Below are 8,798 nucleotides of genomic sequence, written 5' to 3' on the forward strand. Positions count from 1 at the left end.
TTGGTCAGTTTCTGGTTTGTAGGTCAGACTGAGGTCAGTTGGTCAGTTTCTGATTCCAAGGTCAGACTGTGGTCAGTTGGTCAGTTTCTGGTTTCTAGGTCAGACTGTGGTCCGTTGGTCAATTTCTGGTTTCTGGGTCAGACTGTGGTCAGTTGGTCAGTTTCTGTTTTTAAGTCAGACTGAGTTCAGATGGTCAGTTTCTGGTTTCTAGGTCAGAATGTGGTCAGTTCATCTGTTTCTGGTTTCGAGTTAAGCATGCGGTCAGTTCGTCAGTTTCTGATTTCGAGGTCAGACTGTTGTCAGTTGGTCAGTTTCTGGTTTCGAGGTCAGACTGTGGACAGTTGGTCAATTTCTGGTTTCTAGGTCAGACTGTGATCAGTTGGTCAGTTTCTGATTTCTTGGTCAGATTGTGGTCAGTTGGTCAATTGCTTGTTTCTACGTCAGACTTTCATCAGTTGGTCAGATACTGGTCGCTAGGTCAGAATGTGGCCTGTTGGGCAGTTTGTTGTTGCTAGGTCAGACTGTGGTTATTTGGTCAGTTTCTGGTTTCGAGGTCATACTGTGGTCAGTTGTTCAGTTTCTGGTTTCTAGGTCAGACTGTGGTCAGTTGGTCAGTTTCGGGTTGTCTTGGTCAGTTGGTCAGTTTCATGTTGACTCGGTCAGAATGTGTACTTTTGGTCAGTCTCTGTTTTCTAGGTCAGACTGTGGTCAGACTGTGGTCAGTTGGTCTGTTTCTGATTTCTCGGTCCGACTGTGGTCAGTTGGTCAGTTTCTGGTTGTCTCGGTCTATTTCGCTTGTCAGTTTTTTTTAACTTTTTGTTTGCTAGGTCATCCTGTGGTCAGTTGGTCAATCGCTTGTTGCTCGATCAGACTGTGGTCAGTTGATCAGTTTCTGGTTTCGAGGTCAGACTGTGGTCAGTTGGTCAGTTTCAGGTTTCGAGGTCAGACTGTGGTCAGTTGGTCATTTTCTGTTTTCTTGGTCAGACTGTGGTCAGTTGGTCAATTGCTGGTTGTCTAGGTCTGTTTCTCTGGTCAGTTTTATTTACTTATTGTTTGCAAGGTCATCCTGTGGTCAGTTGGTCAATTGCTTGTTGCTCGATCAGACTGTGGTCAGTTGATCAGTTTCTGGTTTCGAAGTCAGACTGTGGTCAGTTGGTCAATTTCTGGTTTCTAGGTCAGACTGTGGTCAGTTGGCCATTTTCTTTTTTCTTGGTCAGACTGTGGTCAGTTGGTCAATTGCTGGTTTCTATTTCAGACTTTGGTCAGTTGGTCAGATACTGTTCGCAAGGTCAGAATGTGCCCTGTTGGACAGTTTGTTTTTGCTAGGTCAGACTGTGGTCATTTGGTCAGTTTCTGGTTTCGAGGTCAGACTGTGGTCAGTTGATCAGTTTCTGGTTTTGAGGTCAGACTGTGGTCAGTTGTTCAGTTTCCGGTTTCTAGGTCAGACTGGTGTTCAGTTGGTCATTTTCAGGTTTCTAGGTCAGATTGTGTTCAGTTGGTCAATTGCTGGTTTCTACGTCAGTCTGTGGTCAGTCAGTCAGATACTGATTGCTAGGTCAGAATGTGGCCTGTTGGACAGTTTGTGGTTGCTAGGTCAGACTGTGGTCAGTTGCTCAGTTTCTCGTTTCATGGTCAGACTGTGGTCATTTAGTCAGTTTCGTGTTGTCTTGGTCAGTTGGTCAGTTTCATGTTGTCTCGTTCAGACTGAAGCAGTTGGTCAGTTTCTGGTTTCTAGTACAGACTGTGGTCAGACTGTGGTCAGTTGGTCTGTTCCTGGTTTCACGGTCAGACTGTGGTCAGTTGGTCAGTTTCTGGTTGTCTAGGTCTGTTACTCAGGTCAGTTTTTAACATTTTGCTTGCTAGGTAATCCTGTGGTCAGTTGGTCAGTTTCTGGTTTCCAAATCAGAGTGTGGTCAGTTGGTCAGTTTCTGGTTTGTAGGTCAGACTGTGGTCAGTTGGTCAGTTTCATGTTGCCTCGGTCAGACTGAGGTCAGTTGGTCAGTTTCTGATTCCAAGGTCAGACTGTGGTCAGTTGGTCAGTTTCTGTTTTCTAGGTCAGTCTGTGGTCCGTTGGTCAATTTCTGGTTTCTAGGTCAGACTGTGGTCAGTTGGTCAGTTTCTGTTTTTAAATCAGACTGGGTTCAGATGGTCACTTTCTGGTTTCTAGGTCAGAATGTGGTCAGTTCATCTGTTTCTGGTTTCGAGTTAAGCATGTGGTCAGTTCGTCAGTTTCTGATTTCGAGGTCAGACTGTGGTCAGTTGGTCAGTTTCTGGTTTCGAGGTCAGACTGTGGTCAGTTGGTCAATTTCTGGTTTCTAGGTCAGACTGTGATCAGTTGGTCAGTTTCTGGTTTCTTGGTCAGATTGTGGTCAGTTGGTCAATGCTTGTTTCTGCGTCAGACTTTGGTCAGTTGGTCAGATACTGGTCGCTAGGTCAGAATGTGGCCTGTTGGGCAGTTTGTGGTTGCTCGGTCAGACTGTGGTCATTTCGTCAGTTTCTGGTTTCGAGATCAGACTGTGGTCAGTTGTTCAGTTTCTGGTTTCTAGGTCAGACTGTGGTCAGTTGGTCAGTTTCGGGTTGTTTTGGTCAGTTGGTCAGTTTCATGTTGTCTCGGTCAGAATGTGGACATTTGGTCAGTCTCTGGTTTCTAGGTTAGACTGTGGTCAGACTGTGGTCAGTTGGTCTGTTTCTGGTTTCTCGGTCCGACTGTGGTCAGTTGGTCAGTTTCTGGTTGTCTCGGTCTATTTCGCTGGTCAGTTTTTTTTAACTTTTTGTTTGCTAGGTCATCCTGTGGTCAGTTGGTCAATCGCTTGTTGCTCGATCAGACTGTGGTCAGTTGATCAGTTTCTGGTTTCGAGGTCAGACTGTGGTCAGTTGGTCAGTTTCAGGTTTCGAGGTCAGACTGTGGTCAGTTGGTCATTTTCTGTTTTCTTGGTCAGACTGTGGTCAGTTGGTCAATTGCTGGTTGTCTAGGTCTGTTTCTCTGGTCAGTTTTATTTACTTATTGTTTGCAAGGTCATCCTGTGGTCAGTTGGTCAATTGCTTGTTGCTCGATCAGACTGTGGTCAGTTGATCAGTTTCTGGTTTCGAAGTCAGACTGTGGTCAGTTGGTCAATTTCTGGTTTCTAGGTCAGACTGTGGTCAGTTGGACATTTTCTTTTTTCTTGGTCAGACTGTGGTCAGTTGGTCAATTGCTGGTTTCTATTTCAGACTTTGGTCAGTTGTTCAGATACTGTTCGCAAGGTCAGAATGTGCCCTGTTGGACAGTTTGTTTTTGCTAGGTCAGACTGTGGTCATTTGGTCAGTTTCTGGTTTCGAGGTCAGACTGTGGTCAGTTGATCAGTGTCTGGTTTTGAGGTCAGACTGTGGTCAGTTGTTCAGTTTCCGCTTTCTAGGTCAGACTGGTGTTCAGTTGGTCATTTTCAGGTTTCTAGGTCAGATTGTGTTCAGTTGGTCAATTGCTGGTTTCTACGTCAGTCTGTGGTCGGTCAGTCAGATACTGATTGCTAGGTCAGAATGTGGCCTGTTGGACAGTTTGTGGTTGCTAGGTCAGACTGTGGTCAGTTGCTCAGTTTCTCGTTTCTTGGTCAGACTGTGGTCATTTAGTCAGTTTCGTGTTGTCTTGGTCAGTTGGTCAGTTTCATGTTGTCTCGTTCAGACTGAAGCAGTTGGTCAGTTTCTGGTTTCTAGGTCAGACTGTGGTCAGACTGTGGTCAGTTGGTCTGTTCCTGGTTTCACGGTTAGACTGTGGTCAGTTGGTCAGTTTCTGGTTGTCTAGGTCTGTTACTCAGGTCAGTTTTTAACATTTTGGTTGCTAGGTAATCCTGTGGTCAGTTGGTCAGTTTCTGGTTTCCAAATCAGAGTGTGGTCAGTTGGTCAGTTTCTGGTTTGTAGGTCAGACTGTGGTCAGTTGGTCAGTTTCATGTTGCCTCGGTCAGATTGAGGTCAGTTGGTCAGTTTCTGATTCCAAGGTCAGACTGTGGTCAGTTGGTCAGTTTCTGTTTTCTAGGTCAGTCTGTGGTCCGTTGGTCAATTTCTGGTTTCTAGGTCAGACTGTGGTCAGTTGGTCAGTTTCTGTTTTTAAGTCAGACTGAGTTCAGATGGTCAGTTTCTGGTTTCTAGGTCAGAATGTGGTCAGTTCATCTGTTTCTGGTTTCGAGTTAAGCATGTGGTCAGTTCGTCAGTTTCTGATTTCGAGGTCAGACTGTGGTCAGTTGGTCAGTTTCTGGTTTCGAGGTCAGACTGTGGTCAGTTGGTCAATTTCTGGTTTCTAGGTCAGACTGTGATCAGTTGGTCAGTTTCTGGTTTCTTGGTCAGATTGTGGTCAGTTGGTCAATGCTTGTTTCTGCGTCAGACTTTGGTCAGTTGGTCAGATACTGGTCGCTAGGTCAGAATGTGGCCTGTTGGGCAGTTTGTGGTTGCTCGGTCAGACTGTGGTCATTTCGTCAGTTTCTGGTTTCGAGGTCAGACTGTGGTCAGTTGTTCAGTTTCTGGTTTCTAGGTCAGACTGTGGTCAGTTGGTCAGTTTCGGGTTGTTTTGGTCAGTTGGTCAGTTTCATGTTGTCTCGGTCAGAATGTGGACATTTGGTCAGTCTCTGGTTTCTAGGTTAGACTGTGGTCAGACTGTGGTCAGTTGGTCTGTTTCTGGTTTCTCGGTCCGACTGTGGACAGTTGGTCAGTTTCTGGTTGTCTAGGTCTATTTCTCTGGTCAGTTTTTTTTACTTTTTGGTTGCTAGGTCATCCTGTGGTCAGTTGGTCAATCGCTTGTTGCTCGATAAGACTGTGGTCAGTTGATCAGTTTCTGGTTTCGAGGTCAGACTGTGGTCAGTTGATCAATTTCTAGTTTCTAGGTCAGACTGTGGTCAGTTGGTCATTTTCTGTTTTCTTGGTCAGACTGTGGTCAGTTGGTCAATTGCTGGTTGTCTAGGTCTGTTTCTCTGGTCAGTTTTTTTTACTTCTTGTTTGCAAGGTCAGCCTGTGGTCAGTTGGTCAATTGCTTGTTGCTCGATCAGACTGTGGTCAGTTGATCAGTTTCTGGTTTCGAAGTCAGACTGTGGTCAGTTGGTCAATTTCTGGTTTCTAGGTCAGACTGTGGTCAGTTGGTCATTTTCTTTTTTTTTGGTCAGACTGTGGTCAGTTGGTCAATTGCTGGTTTCTATGTCAGACTTTGGTCAGTTGGTCAGATACTGGTCGCAAGGTCAGAATGTGCCCTGTTGGACAGTTTGTGGTTGCTAGGTCAGACTGTGGTCATTTGGTCAGTTTCTGGTTTCTAGGTCAGACTGTGGTCAGTTGGTCTGTTTCAGGTTTCTAGATCAGACTGTGTTCAGTTGGTCAATTGCTGGTTTCTACGTCAGTCTGTGGTTCGTTAGTCAGATACTGGTTGCTAGGTCAGAATGTGGACTGTTGGACAGTTTGTGGTTGCTAGGTCAGACTGTGGTCATTGGGTCAGTTTCTGGTTTCGAGGTCAGATTGTGGTCAGTTGCTTAGTTTCTCGTTTCTTGGTCAGACTGTGGTCATTTAGTCAGTTTCTGGTTGTCTAGGTCTGTTTCTCAGGTCAGTTTTTAACATTTTGGTTGCTAGGTAATCCTGTGGTCAGTTGCTCAGTTTCTGGTTTCTAGATCAGAGTATGGTCAGTTGGTCAGTTTCTGGTTTGTAGGTCAGACTGTGGTCAGTTGGTCAGTTTCATGTTGCATCGGTCAGACTGAGGTCAGTTGGTCAGTTTCTGGTTCCGATGTCAGACTGTGGTCAGTTCGTCAGTTTCTGATTCCAAGGTCAGACTGTGGTCAGTTGGTCAGTTTCTGGTTTCTAGGTCAGACTGTGGTCCGTTGGTCAGTTTCTGGTTTCTTGGTCAGACTGTGGTCAGTTGGTCAGTTTCTGTTTTTAAGTCAGACTGAGGTCAGATGGTCAGTTTCTGGTTTCTAGGTCAGAATGTGTTCAGTTCATCAGTTTCTGGTTTTGTGTTAAGCATGTGGTCAGTTCGTCAGTTTCTGGTTTCCAGGTCAGACTGTGATCAGTTGGTCAGTTTCTGGTTTCGAGGAGAGACTGTGGTCAGTTGGTCAATTCTGGTTTCTAGGTCAGACTGTGGTCAGTTGGTCAGTTTCTGGTTTCTTGGTCAGATTGTGGTCAGTTGGTCAATTGCTTGTTTCTACGTCAGACTTTGGTCAGTTGGTCAGATACTGGTATCTAGGTCAGAATGTGGTCTGTTGGACAGTTTTTGTTGCAAGGTCAGACGGTGGTCATTTGGTCAATTTCTGGTTTATAGGTCAGACTGTGGTCAGTTGGTCAGTTTCGTGTTCCAAGGTCAGAGTGTGGTCAGTTGGTCAGTTTCTTTTTTCTAGGTCAGACTGTGGTCCATTGGTCAGTTTCTGGTTTCTAGGTCAGAATGTGGTCAGTTGGTCAGTTTCTAGTTTCGAGTTAAGAATGTTTTCAGTTGGTCAGTTTCTGGTTTCGAGGTCAGACTGTTGTCAGTTGATCAGTTTCTGGTTTTCAGGTCAGACTGTGGCCAGTTGTTCAGTTTCTGGTTTCTATGTCAGACTGTGGTCAGTTAGTCAGATACTGGTTGCTAGGTCAGAATGCGGCCTGTTGGACAGTTTGTGGTTGCTAGGTCAGACTGTGGTCATTTGGTCAGTTTCTGGTTTCGAGGTCAGATTGTGGTCAGTTGCTCAGTTTCTCGTTTCTTGGTTAGACTGTTGTCATTTAGTCAGTTTCGTGTTTTCATGGTCAGTTGGTCAGTTTCATGTTTTCTCGTTCAGACTGAAGCAGTTGGTCAGTTTCTGGTTTCTAGGTCAGACTGTGGTCAGACTGTGGTCAGTTGGTCAGTTTCTGGTTTCTCGGTCAGACTGTGGTCAGTTGGTCAGTTTCTGGTTCCAAGGTCAGACTGTGGTCAGTTGGTCAGTTTCTGGTTTCTAGGTCAGGCTGTGGTCCGTTGGACAATTTCTGGTTTTGAGGTCAGACTGTGATCAGTTGGTCAGTTTCTGTTTTTAGGTCAGACTGAGGTCAGATGTTCAGTTTCTGGTTTCTAGGTCAGAATGTTGTCAGTTCGTCAGTTTCTGGTTTCGAGTTAAGAATGTGGTCAGTTCGTCAGTTTATGGTTTCGAGGTCAGACTGCGGTCAGTTGGTCAGTTTATGGTTTCGAGTTCAGACTGTGGTCAGTTGGTCAGTTTCTGGTTTCTTGGTCAGATTGTGGTCAGTTGGTCATTTGCTTGTTTCTACGTCAGACTTTGGTCAGTTGGTCAGATACTGGTCGCTAAGTCACAATGTGGTCTGTTGGACAGTTTCTGGTTTCGAGGTCAGACTGTGGTCAGTTGTTCAGTTTCTGGTTTCTAGGTCAGACTGTGGTCAGTTGGTCAGTTTCGGATTCCAAGGTCAGACTGTGGTCAGTTGGTCAGTTTCTTTTTTCTAGGTCAGACTGTGGTCCATTGATCAGTTTCTGGTTTCTAGGTCAGACTGTGGTCTGTTGGTCAGTTTCTGTTTTTATGTCAGACTGAGGTCAGACGGTCAGTTTCTGATTTCCAGGTCAGAATGTGGTCAGTTGGTCAGTTTCTGGTTTCGAGTTAAGAATGTTTTCAGTTGGTCAGTTTCTGGTTTCGAGGTCAGACTGTGGTCAGTTGTTCAGTTTCTGGTTTCTAGGTCAGACTGTGGTCAGTTGTTCAGTTTCGGGTTGTCTTGGTCAGTTGGTCAGTTTCATGTTGTCTCGGTCAGACTTTGGACATTTGGTCAGTTTCTGGTTTCTAGGTCAGACTGCGGTCAGACTGTGGTCAGTAGGTCAGTTTCTGGTTTCTCGGTCAGACTGTGGTTAGTTGTTCAGTTTCTGGTTGTCTCGGTCTGTTTCTCTGGTCAGTTTTCGTTACATTTTGGTTGCTATGTCATCCTGTGGTCAATTGGTCAATTGCCTGTTACACGATCAGACTGTGGTCAGTTGATCAGTTTCTGGTTTCGAGGTCAGACTGTGGTCAGTTAGACAAGTTCTGGTTTCGAGGTCAGACTGTGGTCTGTTGGTCATTTTCTGTTTTCTTGGTCAGACTGTGGTAAGTTGGTCAATTGCTGGTTTCTATGTCAGACTTTGGTCAGTTGGTCAGATACTGGTCGCAAGATCAGAATGTGGCCTGTTGACAGTTTGTGGTTGCTAGGTCAGACTGTGGTCATTTGGTCAGTTTCTGGTTTCGAGGTCAGACTGTGGTCAGTTGTTCAGTTTCTGGTTTCTTGGTCAGACAGTAGTCAGACTGTGGTCAGTAGGTCAGTTTCTGGTTTCTCGGTCAGACTGTGGTCAGTTGGTCAGTTTCTGGTTGTCTAGGTCTGTTTCTCTGGTCAGTTTTTTTTAACTTTTTGGTTGCTAGGTCATCCTGTGTTCAATTGGTCAATTGATTGTTGCTCGATCAGACTGTGGCCAGTTGATCAGTTTCTGATTTCAAGGTCAGACTGTGGTCAGTTTATCAGTTTCTGGTTTCTACGTCAGACTGTGGTCAGTTGGTCAGTTTCTGGTTGTCTCAGTCAGACTTTGGTCATTTGGTCTGTTTCGGGTTCCTAGGCCGGAATGTGGTCAGTTGGTCAGTTTCTGGTGTCTAGATCAGACTGTGTCAGTTGGTCAGTTTCAGGTTTCTAGTTCAGACTGTGGTCAGTTACTGGTTGCTAGGTCAGACTCTGCTCAGTTGGACAGTTTCTGCTTCCTATGTCAGAATGTGGTCCATTGGTCAGTTTCTGGTTTCGAGGTCAGAATGTGTTCAGTTGGTCAGTTTCTGTTTTTATGTCAGACTGAGATCAGACGGTCAGGTTTTGGTTGCTATGTCAGACTGTGGTCA

The sequence above is a fragment of the Pristiophorus japonicus genome, unplaced genomic scaffold (genome assembly GCF_044704955.1).
Source record: "Pristiophorus japonicus isolate sPriJap1 unplaced genomic scaffold, sPriJap1.hap1 HAP1_SCAFFOLD_90, whole genome shotgun sequence".
NCBI classification, from domain to species: Eukaryota; Metazoa; Chordata; class Chondrichthyes; family Pristiophoridae; genus Pristiophorus; species Pristiophorus japonicus.